Genomic DNA, 16,302 nt, shown 5'->3' on the forward strand with positions numbered 1-16,302 from the left:
GTAGGCGTCTCCTCCGCAAGTCCTGCAGCATCAGAGAGCTCAGGACTTTGGTCCAGCTGGGTGCTCTGTCCCCTGGTGGGGAAGGGGGGGAAGGCGTGGTGAGAGCTGGCGGGGTCCTGACGGCGGGTTTGGGGGACCATTATTACCAGGGCCGTTTGTTCCGTCGTTACTGGGCAGAGCCCTCCATTACGGGCTGCCTTCCCGCCCCTAGTGTGCGCGCGCAGTTTATAAACTCGTTTTAACAGAGGTTGAGCAAAACTCTGTTTGAGAATATAAATGAACTGGTGATGCACACGGTGTTTTCAAGCTAAATGAATTGATTTTGGATGAAGTCTATTGCGCTCAGTGTTTATACTGAACGCTATTACACACATGCAGTTACACAACCCCAGAAAGAGGCGTGTGGTAATTACGACTAGAATCCGAAATTGCATTGTTAAAACCCTCTGAATGGGTCTGGATTCATTGACCTGGGAGACGGTCATTGTCACAATTTAGCCCAGAAAACTGGTTATAGAAGGAGCCGTGCTTACACTCCCTGATAAACCGAGCGTCTGAATGTTTGCCTGGGCAAGTGAAAGAAAACTTTGTGAAGGGTGATGATAAAATGCGTTTTTAAGTCATAATATTTAAGTCATTTTTGGTTCTTTTTTAATCTATATTTTCTAACTTCTCTACTGTGTATTTCTGCATTTCTCACCCAATTTTCTTTAGTGAAGCACAGTCTAGTTAATTTCCAAATATGGCAAGTCAAAAAAGAAAAATTTTTAACCATAAAAGGGGGTAACTCCTCACATTTTCATTTGGTTTTCAAAGGATTTTTCTCATTCCCATCCCTCCCTCCTGACATAGGGATCTTTAGAACATTTGGAATCCTGAGGGTAAAAACATAGTGACTGACTCATATTAAACTAAGGTGTCCTGGTTGGTGAAACCCACCTGCAGAATCCTTGACAGTTTTTTTTCAGTTATTATCTGTCATCCCCAGTGTGTAGAAACAGCCCTCCTTGTTGGTCAGTTTTCTTACCTTTTATCATGTGCTGTGTGTGTTTGTGTGTGTGTGTGTGTGTGTGTGCATGTGTGGTAGGGGTTGCAGTTTTATGGCTGCCTTTACATATGATGTTTGAAATACATTTCTTTGCCACTTTAAAATGTCAGTATCTTGACTTTCACCCCTACTCTGGTTCTCCTGAGTCATCCGGCTTGCCTACATATATTTCCTAATATCAAATATTGTATTTTAAAAGCCCTTCCCAAAACCTCTCTGAGATTCCTTCTTGAACCATTTAAGAAACTTACACCTCACCCCAGTGTGTTTACAAATTAGGTTTGCGGATTAGGAAAAAAGTGGTCAGCACCATAGTTGCTTCTGTTGCAAATTTCTTTTTCCTCCCTTACTGTAATAACTGATGAAACAGTTATGAGCGTTTTAGAAAGCCCCGTCTGCCTCATCATGCGTGGATGCGGTCGGAGGTGCAGATGTGCACTCAGTGAGCTTTCTTTCAACCCTCAGTCCCACCCTTCTGGCTTCCTTGCTGGCATACTTAGGTGCCCAGCTCAGGGCGTGGATGGTTTCTTTGTGTTTGCTGGGTCACGCCTAGTGCATTAGGGCTGGCTCGCTCCTTCTTTCTGCAGATACTGATGGAGGGGCCTCATGTGCCAGATGCTCAGGGGACAGCAGTGGGCGGGGGGCACAGGTGAGGAAGATGGAGAGCTGCCCTTGAGAGCTTACAGCCTGCAGGGAGAGATCGGGAAATACCTGCTGATAGCTTCTTGATCTTGAAGAGTCCACAAGCAGGGAGCAGCTGGGATGCCCCTCACTCGTCTTGAGGGACCCGGGCTCCTCTGGAGGAGGTGGTCTCTTGATCAGGCTCCAGGGAAGGTGGGTGTCAGCCAGGGAGAGGATGGGAGACTGCAGGGTAGGATCTGGGGAGGGGCACCCAGCTCAGGGCTGAGGGGCCAGAAGGAGAGGTTGGTGCTCAGGACGGGTGGGGAGGGGGACGGGAGGTTAGAGGTGGGATCACTGGGGTAAGGGAAGGGCAGTGTGAGGAGGGTGAAAAGATCTCAAGAAAAGTTGAGGAAGCGGTGAATCTGGCCTGGAGAAGACTCCTGGGGGTTGGTGAGCTGCCTTCAGATGCCTGAAATGTGGGTGACAGGGGAGATGGATCCTGTGTCTTTCCAAGTAATGGAAACAGAATTATCGACTGCAGGGGAGAAGGAGGAACATTTGAGGATGAATATCAGCAAAGACAGCGGTTTACTGAGTAGGGCTTTACATATGTTACCTCACTTAATTCTCTCAGCAATGCTATGAGGTGGGAACTATTGTTATTCCCATTTTACAGAAAGGGTAACTGAGGCCAGAACGGTTAAGTAAGGTACCCAGCATCATGAGCTGCTAAGTGGTGGAGCTGGGATTTGAAACCAGGAAGGCAGGTTCCCAAGCCTGTGCCAATGAGAGCCAAGCAACCATGGGGTAGGTAGTCACCTTCTAAGGCAGAGAGGTTGTCATCATTGGAAATTTTCTAGAAGGGGGAGGTAGAGCGGGTTTTGCGGATGCCTCCCCAGCACTTACACCCCCTCCTTCCCCAACAAACTCCAGTTTGCATTTGGGCATCTAAAGGGTCCCGGGAAAGATGACTGACCCTTGCCGTCAGGAAGAGTTTGGTCCATGTTTGCACAGCACAGCCACCATGGTCACCGGATTGCTTGACCAGAGCTTGCTCGAAGCTCATCACCTCTGGGCGTTTAGTGATTATTTCTGACTGCGGGGTATTGATCGGAAGGAAGAGTGGAAGGTATCAAGGAATTAAGTTGTTAACTTTGGGAGGAAATATGCCGATCAGACAGATCTTGAAGAGACAGAAGCTGACCTTTTGAGGCGGGAGAGAGAAAACAGGCAGATCTGAATTCTGCCAACCGCTAGAGGAGGCACGGGGAACCTGCAGGCTCACACCCACCCCCCCTGCCCTGGCCACAGCCTCCCACGTTATGACAATAGCATCAGAGCTGAGCAAAAACACGTGCAAATGAAGGACCATTTATTAACAGGGTGCCAAGTTAGCTGTGTCTCGGGGAACCTGGGAAGAGCCCTTGCCGCAGCAAGAAGGATGCTTTGGAGAAGAAAATGGCTCATCAGAGAAGGGCTTCGTGATCCTTCGGGCTCCATGGCTTCTCAGGACAGTTGGCCTGAGCTTCTCCGGTTGCCTCGGTAGGCTCTAGGTTGGTTGCAAAAGAAATAAGCAGTTTCATATCCGTATGTCACTTATTCGAATCACTGGCTCATGTTCTGGGGGGACCATGGGCTGAAGGGAGGAGAGCTTGTGCTCCTGGGCCCCCAGGAAGGTTGGCCAGGGTTCCCAGCAATATACACAGCTCACTACTCAATTGGCTTCTCTGCCCGACCCCTCGTGGACCGCAGCAGGAGATGGGGCTGTGCACTGATGGGTCCCCCACTGCTAAGACATAGTTCCGTTTTGTTTCTTGCAAGCCGAAGTATGCTAACTGGTTTGGTTGAGGTCTTGTTGCCATCTGTCAGGGATGCTGTCAAAGGAATCACTCTTTCGGAAGGTGGATCTTGGGACCTTTGCTTCAACTGTAAGATTCCATTATTTCCTTGGTGTGATTCAATATAATGTAGTTTTATTTTTTCCCAAAATGCAGGTGTGAAACACCCTTAAAGACGTGGTCTTAATTATTTTATCCTCACAAGCATGTCTGAGACAAAAAGATATAAAGCATTTTAACCTAAACTGCTGCAACTTTGTATCACTGGTAGGATTGCTATCCTGGGTGTGAGAGGCTTAAACTAGAAATAAACTTGTTCACATACGCCTCAGAAAGCAGAATTCTTAAGCTGACTTACAGCACAGCTTCACAAGGCAAGTTCAAGCTAACACCTTGAAATTTTAAATGGCGGTACAAAGAAATTACTCTCATTTTCTTGGGTTTAAAATGCAGTAAGTGAATCAGGGAAATTTGAATTGAGTACTCGATCTTTGTATGTTTGAACGAGTGATATAAATTATGGTTATTTTTAACAGGATTATGAAGATTAGCTAAATCATTTGAGAGTGCAAGATGTCCAAGTTCAAAGCCAAGCATAATATACTTGCAAAGATAAGTATAATTAGAGTGGAAGAGGGCAATGAAAAATTAATAGAGTTTTAAGGTCAAAGGCACATGCAGATGTGTATAATCCACAAATCCTCTCTTGGAAAACTCCATCCTAACAACTCCCTTGATCTTGACATTCTCCAGTGTGTTTTTCATTCTTCAGAATCTCCCAGAGTGCAGGTGCAGACAGCATCCTTTGGTAGGGCAGGGGAACAAGTGGCCAGGAGCCCACACGGTGACAAGAATCAGCCCTGAGCAGGACTCTTGCTCTCAGGGAGAAGGTGCTCAGTTGCACCACTAGAGGGGGCACACAGTACACAAGATGATGGTTATTAGGGCTGGAAGGGAAGGGGGAATCAGAGAGAGAGATGGAGAGAGACAGAGACGAATTCACAAGAGCCTGGGGACCTAAGATACTAGAAGACCCTCATAGGCTGGGAGAAATGTCTGCTGTCTGTTAATGAACTTGTAGTGAGAAGCACAGGAGATGATTGGAAATCCTGTTGTCAATCTGAACGTAAACACCCTAAACAATTTTTGCAAACAATTTCTAAGGCAAACAAGCAAAACATGGTATTGTAATAATACTCTAGGTCTGTCACCTCAGATTATATTCACAAAATCAGGGTACGAAAGTAAACGGTGGCCAATTCTTTCCAGAGTTATTGTGACTGTTTTTTTTTTTTTTACTCTGATAATTAAAGGAAGACGGGTATAAACACAATTTTTATAAACCTAAAGTAGAGGCTAACTGGATTAAGAATAGAATGTCTCTTCTTTCAAATACAAGAAAAAGGAAATATATATATACATATATATATATATATATATATTTCTAAAAGATGGGAAATGATGGAAACAACGATGGGCCCCCAAAGAGAGAAAGTGTGACACCACAGGGCAAGAACAAGTGGAAGAGAACTGTTTGAATTCCAGAATTTTAAAAATGAGACTTATATTTGGGGGGAGGGGAATAGCAATTTTCTGCATATAAAAGGCACACTTAAAGCAAAAGAAGGGTGAAGGATTACAAATGAAGGTCTGGGCAAAGGTACATCAGGCAAGAAGACAAAACACCTACAACAGGGAGGAAAATCGCATTGGGCACGTCCTCTATCCTCATCGGCCGGCCGAGCGCCTGCATACTCAGGCTTCACTCCATCTGTGGGCCAGCACATCTGCACTGGTGCAGACCAGACATCGAACAGCCCGCCCGACATCGCCAGGAGGCTGTCTCCGGGGACATCAACTCAGCCTGGACAAGACCGCACCCTGATCTTGTCCCCAGCCTTCTATCCCTCCAGTCTTTCACACATGCGCACACACACACACACACACACACACCCATCCTGCCTTACCAGCCCAGCTTAGCATCCCTGCTTTAGAGAAGACTTCTCCCCTGAAACCTCCCTTCCCAACAGTTTATACCAGACCCCAATCATGTGCTTTTATAACCTCCTAGATGTCTCCTTCACTGGAGTTATTGCAGTTCCTGACTCTCTGTGTGTGTGTGTGTGTGTGTGTGTGTGTGTGTGTGTGTGATTGTTCCATGTCTGTCTCTGCTGAAACGTCAGCCCTGGGAGAGCAGAGCGTGAGTGCATTTTGTTCACCACCCAATCGCCAGAGCCAAGTGAGGTGCCAGGGGCAGAGCTGGTATTTGATGTTTGTTGAAGAAATAAATGACATGAATAGCCAAAGCCATGACAACCATCGAAACGTCCCGAAAAGAGAAAGGGAAGTAAATCCTCCAGCCAGGAAATGGACACCATTTAAATATTTCTCATGAGGTTTTGTTTTATTTACATGGAAAAATGCTAATCATAGAAGCAAAAATAAAATACCGTTCAAACTTGTGTCTACAGATAGCTGAAGATATTTATTTACCCAGGAACTCAAAACTGACTGAGAAAATATCAGAGAATGGATAACATTATATTTTGAAATAAACTATTCGGAGTACACCTAACAGATGACATAAATACAACTTTATATAAAATAAACTATAACTAAGTAGCTAAGATCCTGATATTATCTTCTCAAAACCCCCTTTAGTCTAAGCAACAGGAAAGTCAATTTCTTTGATGTTAGAAATCTTTACCACCCATCCGAATCCTTCTCGCCATATTTACTTTATGTCTCAGCTTCAGACAGGGATCACATGAGAAAGGGGCTCAGAGCAGACTTGTTCAGTGGCGGCTCTCAGCTGTCCTGAATTGTCACAGTAACAGGAGGGCAGGTGGCCTCCACCACCCAGGTCCCCAGCTTGGCCAGACACCAAGTAGGTCGCGGCTTTGCTGTGTGACCCCGACCCCACCTGGTCTCCTGTCAACCGAAGTTCCCACGTAGGAGGGGTGGCCTGGGAAGGTTCTGAGCTGTTCAGGCCCGTGTGCTGTCACATATATTAATAGAGTTGCTGTGAAACTGTTTGGACTGAAAAAAGAACAACAAAGTGAGTCAGCTGCAAATCCCTTGCATCAGCTGATGCTGAGTTGGTCTCAGTCAGCAGTGGAAGCCACTGGAAATGTCTTGAATGATCAGAGGCCGGAGTCAAAAAATTTTTTTTCACATCTTTATTGGAGTGTAATTGTTTTACAACGTTGTGTTAGTTTCTGCTGTACAACAAAGTGAATCAGCTGTACGTATACATGTATCCCCATATCCCCTCCCTCTTGCGTCTCCCTCCCCCCTCCCTGTCCCACCCCTATAGGTTGTCACAAAGCACCGAGCTGGTCTCCCTGTGCTATGCGGCTGCTTCCCACTAGCTATCTATTTTACATTTGGTAGTGTATATATGTCAGTGCCACTTTCTCACTTCATCCCAGCTTCCCCTTCCCCTGCTGTGTCCTCAAGTCCGTTCTCTACCTCTGTGTCTTTATTCCTGCCCTGCCACTAGGTTCATCAGTACCGTTTTTTTTAGATTCCATATATATGTGTTAGCATATGATGTTTGTTTTCCTCTTTCTGACTTACTTCACTCTGTGTGACGGACTCTAGGTCCATCCGTCTCACTACAAATAACTCAATTTTGTTCCTTTTTATGGCTGGTATGGGTCCAGAGGTCACTGTGAGGTGGCAGTGAGGGGGCAGCAAGGGGACTGGACATAAGAAACCTGGGAGGACGAGTCCCCTGAGGTCAGCCTGCAGAAGGGGACATGACAGGGATTCCTCGGAACAGGCTCAGGGAGCCTTTTGGGGTCTCTGGACCTTGCCTCCCTTTGCTAAGACTTTCTCCATCTGAACACAGACTCTCCAGCTGGCTTTTCAAGAGCAGATGGGAATTCTCTCAAAAGTGACCCCACCGTGGCGTGCGGAAGACTTCTGTAGGCTTCCGAGCCAGGCTGGGGTCCTGCTGAAAGCCCCTGAGTGTTGCAGGCTTGTCCGCCTGTTCTCTGGAATGAATTCCACTCTTAGGACTCTCAAGAAGGCTCGAAGAAAACTGTCCTACTGTGGGAGTAGCCCTCAGAGCCTGCAGGCATGAGCTGTAGCATAGTTTTCCCAGCCCTCGAGTTCCGGTTTTCAGTGGCGGTGAAAGTGAGTTTTGGCATCAGAGGGTCTCGATCTGAACCCTGAATTCACCAGCTCTGCCACCTCGGGCCAAGCACCATCTTCTCCAAAGTTCAAATTAGAATAAAAGTTCCTACTTCTTAGGGTTGTTTTAAAGATTAAATAGATAATGGAAAGAAATGGTTAGGATGGCACCAGCACCTGGTAAGTACCTCAGGTGTAGGTGCCAAGAAAGGATGTGGTGTGGTCCAGTGGGCACAGGGCTCTTCAAGGGCATCGGTGAGCAGTGATGGCTGGGCCCCCTGGGATGTGACTTATACAGCGGGGGCTGGGCCTTCGCCTCTTCCTCTGAGCCTGTTCTTCAAGGAATGATGCCTTAGACTGGACGGGATCTCTGGGGCCAGGTCAATGGGCAGGCACACCAAGCTTGGGACTCAATGTAACTGCCCAGTCCCCCGCAGTCTTTGTAGTTAGCTCACCAGCTCTCTGGCTACAGGTGGAGTTGGCAGGTGCTTTTGCCATGAGTTCCAGGGTTACCCTGTCCCTATTAACTTCATCCCATTTCTTGCAGCTCCAGAGTGTGGAGGTCCCATTCTAGAATGTGTAAGAAACCACCCCAGACTGGATAGAGGTGCTTTAATCCCTCCCCCAGTCTAGGCTGCTGAGAAACTTTGTACGTGAGCCTTGGACCCCAGGCTTCTTGAGCCCCATTCTGATTGCGGCTGATCCCTCAAACATCCTTCTCTGGGTGTCAACCAGTCAGCTGTGAGTGCACCTGGGGGCCATGGGTTTCTAGGAGGACAGCCGCTGCAGTGCATCTAGGGGCTTTGTCCAATGCCTTCATAGTCAGCTTACTGCATGGCGATAGTGGCCTCCAGCACCGCTGGGACCCAGCCCGGAAGCAGAGGAACAGGGCCCCATGGGCACCGGAGTCATATGGGACACGTGACCTCCTGGCTGTACATCCCTCCAGCAACAGAAAAAACAGAGCTGTACCCTTGGGGAGCTCAAGGACCAGCAGAGGGCAAACACCTCGTGCAGGTACGTGATGCAGTTGGCAGGCGCTTAGAAGAACATCCCTTGGACTGAGGGAATCAAGGAAGACTTCAAAAGACCAGGTCATTCTCGAAAGAGTAGAAGTTTTTCCAGTCAGACAAAAGGGTGAGGAAGTAGACATCCCCAGTCCAAGGACGTGTGTGCAAAGGCGTGGGAGTCAGGGTGACTGTCAGTGTTGCTAAAGCATCAGGAACCATGAGAGGGGTCCTGGGAGGCGAGAGCAGATCATGAAGAGCCATTAGTCTGTGCTAATATCATTTTTTATCTAATAGTCAAAGGGGACATGTCTGAGGATTTGGACCACGCTTTAGGAAGACGAGAGTAGCAGCGGTTCAGAAGATGGGGAGAAGGAGATGGTACAAGGGAGAGCGTGACCAGGTGTGCAGTCTCACCCTGATCGCACGCCCGGCACCGAGACCGCTGCAGGTGTGCGGGTGAGGGATTTTTATGGCCTCAGTTGTGGTGGAGAAGGAAGGACAGAAGCTATTCGAGTTCCAGGAGAGAGAGCTGTTAGGTTTAGGTGACAGATCACATGAGGAGGCTCAAGGATGCGCTTTTGTCTTGGATGGCCAGCCATCCACTGAAACGTGAAACGCAGAACTTGGAGATGCCATTAATGGAGAATTGATGAGTCTGGGTTTGGGGTATAAATTGGGAGGTGCCAAGGGGGCCCCCTGAGACGATTCCATGGGGTCTGGAGGTCAGGAGAAGAATTTGTACTGTTGAGCGTCACATGGAAACACGGACACTCTGGGGAAGAAGGATAAGCTCGCTCCGAGGAGAGTCCAGCAAAGCTATTACCAAATTTAGCAGGAAGGCGGAGGAAGAGGCGCCTTTAAGGAGCTTAGGGGGCCTTGGTGAGGGAGACAGGACGGGAGGAGACCACCAAGTTCCAGTCAGTGTCAGGGAGTCAAGAGTAAGAGAAAGTCTGTCAAACATGAGGGGAGAGGAAGCACAGAGAGGTGAGTAGGGGCTGGACCAGGAGACGCACAGGCACCAAGAAGGAGTGAGCAGGGGCCATGACCTCAACCCTGGGGGGAATGGACTCTAATGGCCCAACATGGGGCTGGAGACCAGGGCAAAGCATCCCCATGAGATCAGGGCTATGATTATATCTCCTCATCCGTGAAAGAAAGCTCAGATGCTCTGCCTACCTGGGATGACAGCCAGAAAGTAGTTACCTGTCTATAATTTAGGGAGAAAGCAGACAGACACCTATCTTACCAGGATCTGAATGTTTTTGCTGCTCACCAGTTCCAGGTTCTGAGATGCAACGTGTTCTTAGGGTGAAAACCCCAAGCTTCCTCGGAGTTGTGGTCTCTGGAAGGTCTGCCTGAGGGTATCATGAAACTGAAAAACAGAGAAAGGCGATTCCTTTCTCTGGAAGAAAAAAAGAAAATATAATCCCTATGCCAAGTAAGCAGACAAATAAACTTTACAAAAAGCACATACAGAAATCAAGTGCCTCAGAAAGAAGCCGGAAAGCTAACAAATTGGAGAATACATACCTGACAAAAATAGGTAAAATTTTTAAATTGTAGTTAGGAATCAAAATCGATTTGGATAAAGGACGAATCTCAAATTCGGAAAAGAAAATTATAGTTACTGAAAAAAAAGCCTGATTAAATGAGATAAACAGTAAGCTGGAAAAAATTGGTGAGGAAATTAGAGATTGGTAAGGTAGAATTGGGAAAATCAATCATACTGTAGCACAGAGAGATATAGAGATAAAAAAGAGAAGTAAAGAGATGTAAAGAAGATACTGAAAAGCTCCATGTACTCCAGTAGAATGGGGAAGAGGCAAAGGTAAATAAGATCATGGCTAATTATTTCCAGAGAGGAAGGAAATTATGAGCTCCTAAGACTGAAAGAATGCATATGGACCAAACAGCATAAACGTACAAACAAAATTCCAGATTTAGATGCACCACAGTGACACCACAGCTCAGAGCTGATAACGTTTTCTCAAATTACTAGAAAGAAAAGATATTTTGTACTAAGGAACGGCCATGAGATAGCTGACGCTTCAACAGCAAAAGAGATGCCACAGACCATGCAGCACGTGTTGAGGGAAAATTACTCGCGATGTAGTATTCCATGCCCAACTGGAAGGTCTTCTAAGAGTTATGGCTATTTATAAATACTTCTAGACATACAAATACTACAGTTGGGATTATCTAGTCAAGATGGCGGAGTGAGCAGTTATCAAACAATAGTAACATGATAGATGACAGAGGAGGATATGAAGGGAAGTGAAAAAGTTCTTGATCTGGGTGGCGAATTCAACATTATTCACATTTATGTGAATTATTCTGTATGTATATCTGTTACGGTTCACAATAAAAATGTTTATTTTTTTTAAAGTTAGGTACCTGGTCTTGTTCAGGAGAGTTTGATTAAATTTAGATGTTTGACTTGAGGGAAATATGTAACATTGGAGCATATAATTCCCAATATGACTCTTCTAAGATGTGAACCTTTCCATGGCAAAACAAAGCCGCTTCTTTCTAAGCTGTCTTTCCTTCTTGAAATGCTTTGAATTGGATGTGTTGTTTTTTGTTTTCCTTTTGGCAATGCCAAGATCTAGTCTGTAATCACTTTCATTCTGCACGTGGCATTAAACATTCGGTTAAAGTCCCCACCTCACCGGATGAGAATCACTAGCTAACTCACAAAGCTGACATGATTACCTACCCTGGAAGGCTGGTTTAGAGGAACAGCAAATTACACTTGTTAAATGATCCACAGGAGGGCTCTCTTGATGTTCCAAACCCGAAACGAGAAGCTTGGTTAGAAGTATAAGGAAGTAATTGGAGGGGAAATGGCCTGGATCTTCACAGTTTAAACAACATTTAAATAAATTATAAGATTCAGTCGAGTGTTGCATCTGATACAAATTAAACTTCAGCCTTGTGGTGCTGCAGAAACTTATAGCAACCACGAAAGATACATTTGTAGGAAAGAACAAGTTAAGTGCTTTTCAGTAAACTAGTAGTCTCAAAGTAAATGGAAGAATTTCAATACAAAAACTAGGACCAACAACCTGACTTTCTGAATATTTCATTTTTTAGTCCTGCTTTTACTTAAACAGTTTAATAACCCAAGAAAAGGCATCTGAGAAGATAAGAGTTGGTCAAGAGCTATTGTTTTCTCTTTCTCTTTCTCTTGCCCACCTACTCATTTGGTAACAGGGCCATTAATAACAGAAACTGCTAAGTTTCAAGGGGTTGATCAAGCACAGCCTACTCTGGCTTCAGTTCTGAAGCTGCAGAAAAATAAACACCAGAAAGGTGAGAAATAAACAAAGCATAACATAGCATAGCCATAGCAGTAAACAAAGGAGGTTGCAGCCATCAAGCCATTCCCTTACAGCTACCCCGAAGGTGAGCCCTGAGGGAACTCAGGAAGGAAACAAAGGCTACCTAACACCTAGCAGCCATCAGACTGCAGCCACTGATGGTGCAGCTTAAGGAAACTCAGGATGAGAAAACACAGGACGCTGGCCCCAGATAGCTGAGGTGTGTATCAAAGGAATGATTTCAGTGAGCCCAGCCTCTAGCGTCTTTCCATACATAGAAAAGCACTAAATTCCTTAACTTGGGATATCTGGTTTTCTTTTATTAACAGTAATCCTTTGATGTTCCGACTACCTGGTGTTGGTGCAAAAACTCCTATGTATCCTGGCTCCCCCCACCTTCCTCTTGGGAACAGTTTTCTCAGCGCTATCTGAGATGCTGTCTCCTGGGCTTGAAGTCCTAAGAATGTCCACCGGATAAAACATAACTCTTATCTTTTAGGTTGTGCATTTTTTTAGTTGGCAAAGGTAAGGATTCAATCCAGTAGCCTCTTTACATACGAACCTTCAAGTTGCCAACTTTCAAAGATGCGAACATGAAATTGCAGCTGGCCCTCCATCTCCTATTGCTGACGACCCTTCAGCTCTACCATCTCCCACCTCCTCTCCCTCCTGCAGTCGGTAACTCTTCTTGCCTGTTCACTCGATGCCAGCCCCTGGATGCCAGCTGTTGTACTGTACTACTGTACTTTCAAGGTACTGTACTGTAAACTTGAAAATGTTTTCTTTTTTGTGTGTGTTTGTTTTTATGTATTATTTGTGTGAAAAGTATTACAAACCTATTACGGTACAGCACTATATAGCTGATTGTGCTGGTCGGGTACCTAGGCTAATTTTGTTGGACTTAACAAACAAATTGGACTTACAAACTCGCTCTCGGAATGGAACTCGTTCGTACGTGGGGGACTTACTGTATAGGGAAGCTGGGTTGCAGAGCGCCGTTTGGATTCCATGTAAGATTATGGTTTCCTATCCCCCTACCCCAAAGTGAACTTCCTTATCAGTTGCAGGCTGACCATGGGGTTTGAGACTTCTTCCTCATCCTTGTAGTGAAGGACTGTGGGCTTCACTTGTACACAGGCGGCTCTAAGTGAGAGCAAGCAAGAGCCGGACGGGCGAGAAGGGCTTTCTTCGCTCCAGCCGTACCATCCAAGGTAAGTCCTTCCAGAAGACTGGAGAGAAGGGAGCAAGCTACCTCTCCAGTGCTTCCTTGAGTGACCACAAGTGTTGTTAAAAGTTCCCGTTTTTATACGTCAAAGAAGAAATGAGTGTCCATCTTTATCTTCTGCGGATTGGCCGAAATCTTTACATACATTATCTTAATGCTTTCCATCTGGCAAATAATGTTGACTTTTGATCAAATTATTTTTCCTAGTCCTAACTTACTTGAGCACTGCTCTGTAGCTGAACACAGCCAACAGCAATATGTATGTCCTCACCTTCCACGAGACATCACGTGGCAAACTACCGTATTGCTTTTCCTTTGTTTTTCTTTTTATTTCCTCCTACATCTGTTCCTTTGTTAATAGTGAAAGGAGTCAAGATGGGAGAGCAGAGGAGTCAGAGGAAATCGTCAGCTTATCTTTTTATTCCTACTCAACCAGGGAACAGAACAACGACGGCACTGAAGGGAACCACAGTACCACGGAAAGGAGACCTAAATGGTTCTGACAGTTGGTGAAAATGTAGAGGATTCAGAATATCCGAGGCTAAGATGAGTTGGATAGTTCGGGTTTCAAGCATGGCTGAAACCAGACTCATTTGATTCGGCAATATTCCTACCTATGCTGCATGGTGAGTAAAAAAGACCTCAAATGATGCCTTGTGCAGACTTTTAAAAATCTTGCTCTATTTTCTCTCCAAATTTAAAGTTTCTTAATTAAAAAAACTTTATTTAGGAGCAATTATAGATTCAGAGGAAGTTTCAAAAAGAGTACAAAGAGGCGCAGTGTCCCCATCACCCCGTTTTCCTCGATGCTCACGTGGCTACACGTACATAACTAGGAAACTGATGTAGGTTTTGACAATCCAAAATCTGGAAATTTCAAAACCAGGAAATTGACGTAGGTACAATCCACTGACTTTATTCAGATTTCACTAGTTTTACACACATCTGTGTGCGCATGTGTGTGCCTAGTTCACAGGTTTATCACACGTGTATATTCGTGTAACCATGACCACAATGAAGATACAGAACTGTTCCATGACCGCAGAGATTTCCCTCATGCTGCCGAGTTTCTTGATGTTTTAATGCTCAATTAGTTTAACAATAAGGTGGGTTTCTTACTGAGATATTATGCTGAGTACAGAGTATATCGTTTTTCTACAGACCCCAGATAAAATCATTTGCCACTGGACCAATGGGCCATTTCTCACCTGGAAGCAGTTAACCCTAATTCCAGACAACAAGTGTGAAAAGGAATAATCAGTCTTGGGATTTTGTTCTTACAAGTGAAAAATGCCTAAGTAAGTTGCCTCATGTATTCTTTCACCTGGAGCAATGGAGCTTGGTTAATGGTCATCCAAAGTTAGGGGGTCAGGCTTCCCTGCCAATGCAGGGGACACGGGTTCGAGCCCTGGTCCGGGAAGATCCCACATGCTGCGGAGCAACTAAGCCCGTGCACCACAACTACTGAGCCTGCGCTCTAGAGCCCAAGAACCACAACTACTGAGCCCATGTGCCACAACTACTGAAGCCCGCGCGCCTAGAGCCCGTGCTCCGCAACAAGAGAAGCCACTGCAAAGAGAAACCCGCGCACCACAACGAACACTGAACGGAGCCAAAACTAAATAAATAAAATAAATAAATTTATTAAAAAAAAGAAAAAGAAAGTTAGGGGGTCAGTGGCCTTTCATGGCTGGGCTGCCCTCTGACACGGCAGAGGTACCTGACACTCAACCCGTCTGGAACTAATCTCATTTTCTTTGCCCAGCCCTTCCCAGACTCTTCCCCTCTGGTCTCTCTCAGTGAGTGGCAGCACCATCCATTCTCCTGGACACCCAGGCATCCACCCCAGTTCCTTCCTTGGGTGACCTTCCTCATCCAATCACTCATCCAGCCTAGAAAGGGTCCCTCCCAAGCCCCTCTGAATTCCGGGTGGTCTCTCCATCGTGTTGACACGATGGTTGTTCAGGATGCAAATGTTCTTTACCTGGATTCATGGGACATCCATCCAAACGGCAGCTCTGCCTCTACTGGTGTCCTCCTCCGGCAATCTAACGACCACAATATAGCCACAGGGCTCCTTTTAGAGGGAAAGTCATGTCACACCAACAGGACAACATAAATGTGTGTCCTGTTGCTCATGGTCAAGAAAGCTTAAAATTCCCATTTCTAGAAAGGAAGTCCATGATTCTGTTGCTGAGATTTCTTGAGTGTTCTTGTTTCTTGCTCTTCCATATGCCTGGCGATTCGGCTCTCACATCATTCTGTTAGCTCTCTAGTATCCTTCCGATACATCCCCTTTCTTCTGTTCATCTGAATCTATTGCAACCCAGGAATTGTGGTGATTGCACTTCTCCACTTAAGTGGTTCACACTTCTATTTGCTGCTGCATCTGTCAGGACTCTGTCAACTGCAGGTCACAGACACCAACTCAAACTGGCTTAGGCACAAAAAGACAATCTATTGGTTCATGTAATTTAAAAGTCTGATCATATCCCCCAAATAAATCATCATGTTTCTGTTTCTTGTTCCATCTCTCTGTCTTCACATGGAAGGGCTAATGTCTGCTGGAAGCCCTAGACTCACATCCTATCAATACAGTGGCCTGATGCTGATCAATAGAAAGCATTTATCTCTATAGCTCTAGCATAAGGGTCTCAGGGAAGAATCTCATTTGACAAGCATGGCTGGGGTGTCCGTACCTCAGCCAATCACTGCAGCCAGAGCAATGGGGTGCTCGATTGGTCAGGCCTGCATCTTGTCCCACCCTTGTGACTGGATGGGATGATATCCAGACCACTCAAACAGCAGGAAATGGGTTTCCCACAGGAAGAGCTTTTCTTCACCAGAAGAAGAAGGAAAGGATGCTGGCAAGCAAAGCCAGTGGAGATCTATGGGCCTTAGTGATGAGCCAATACTATTGAAACCCAGACAGTGTCCTCTGATGAGCAATTTTCAGGCTTGGGAGGCAGGAGGGAGTTTTAGGAGCGGGTCAGAACTGCTTGGGTGGGAAGCTCATTCTCCCAGAGAAAAGCCTATACAGTTCACAATGAGGTTCATAAGTTCCCAGAGATAAAGTCTTGGGCAACTGCCAAAAGGTTAAAAT

Source organism: Eubalaena glacialis, chromosome 1 (assembly GCF_028564815.1).
Source record: "Eubalaena glacialis isolate mEubGla1 chromosome 1, mEubGla1.1.hap2.+ XY, whole genome shotgun sequence".
Taxonomy (NCBI): Eukaryota; Metazoa; Chordata; class Mammalia; order Artiodactyla; family Balaenidae; genus Eubalaena; species Eubalaena glacialis.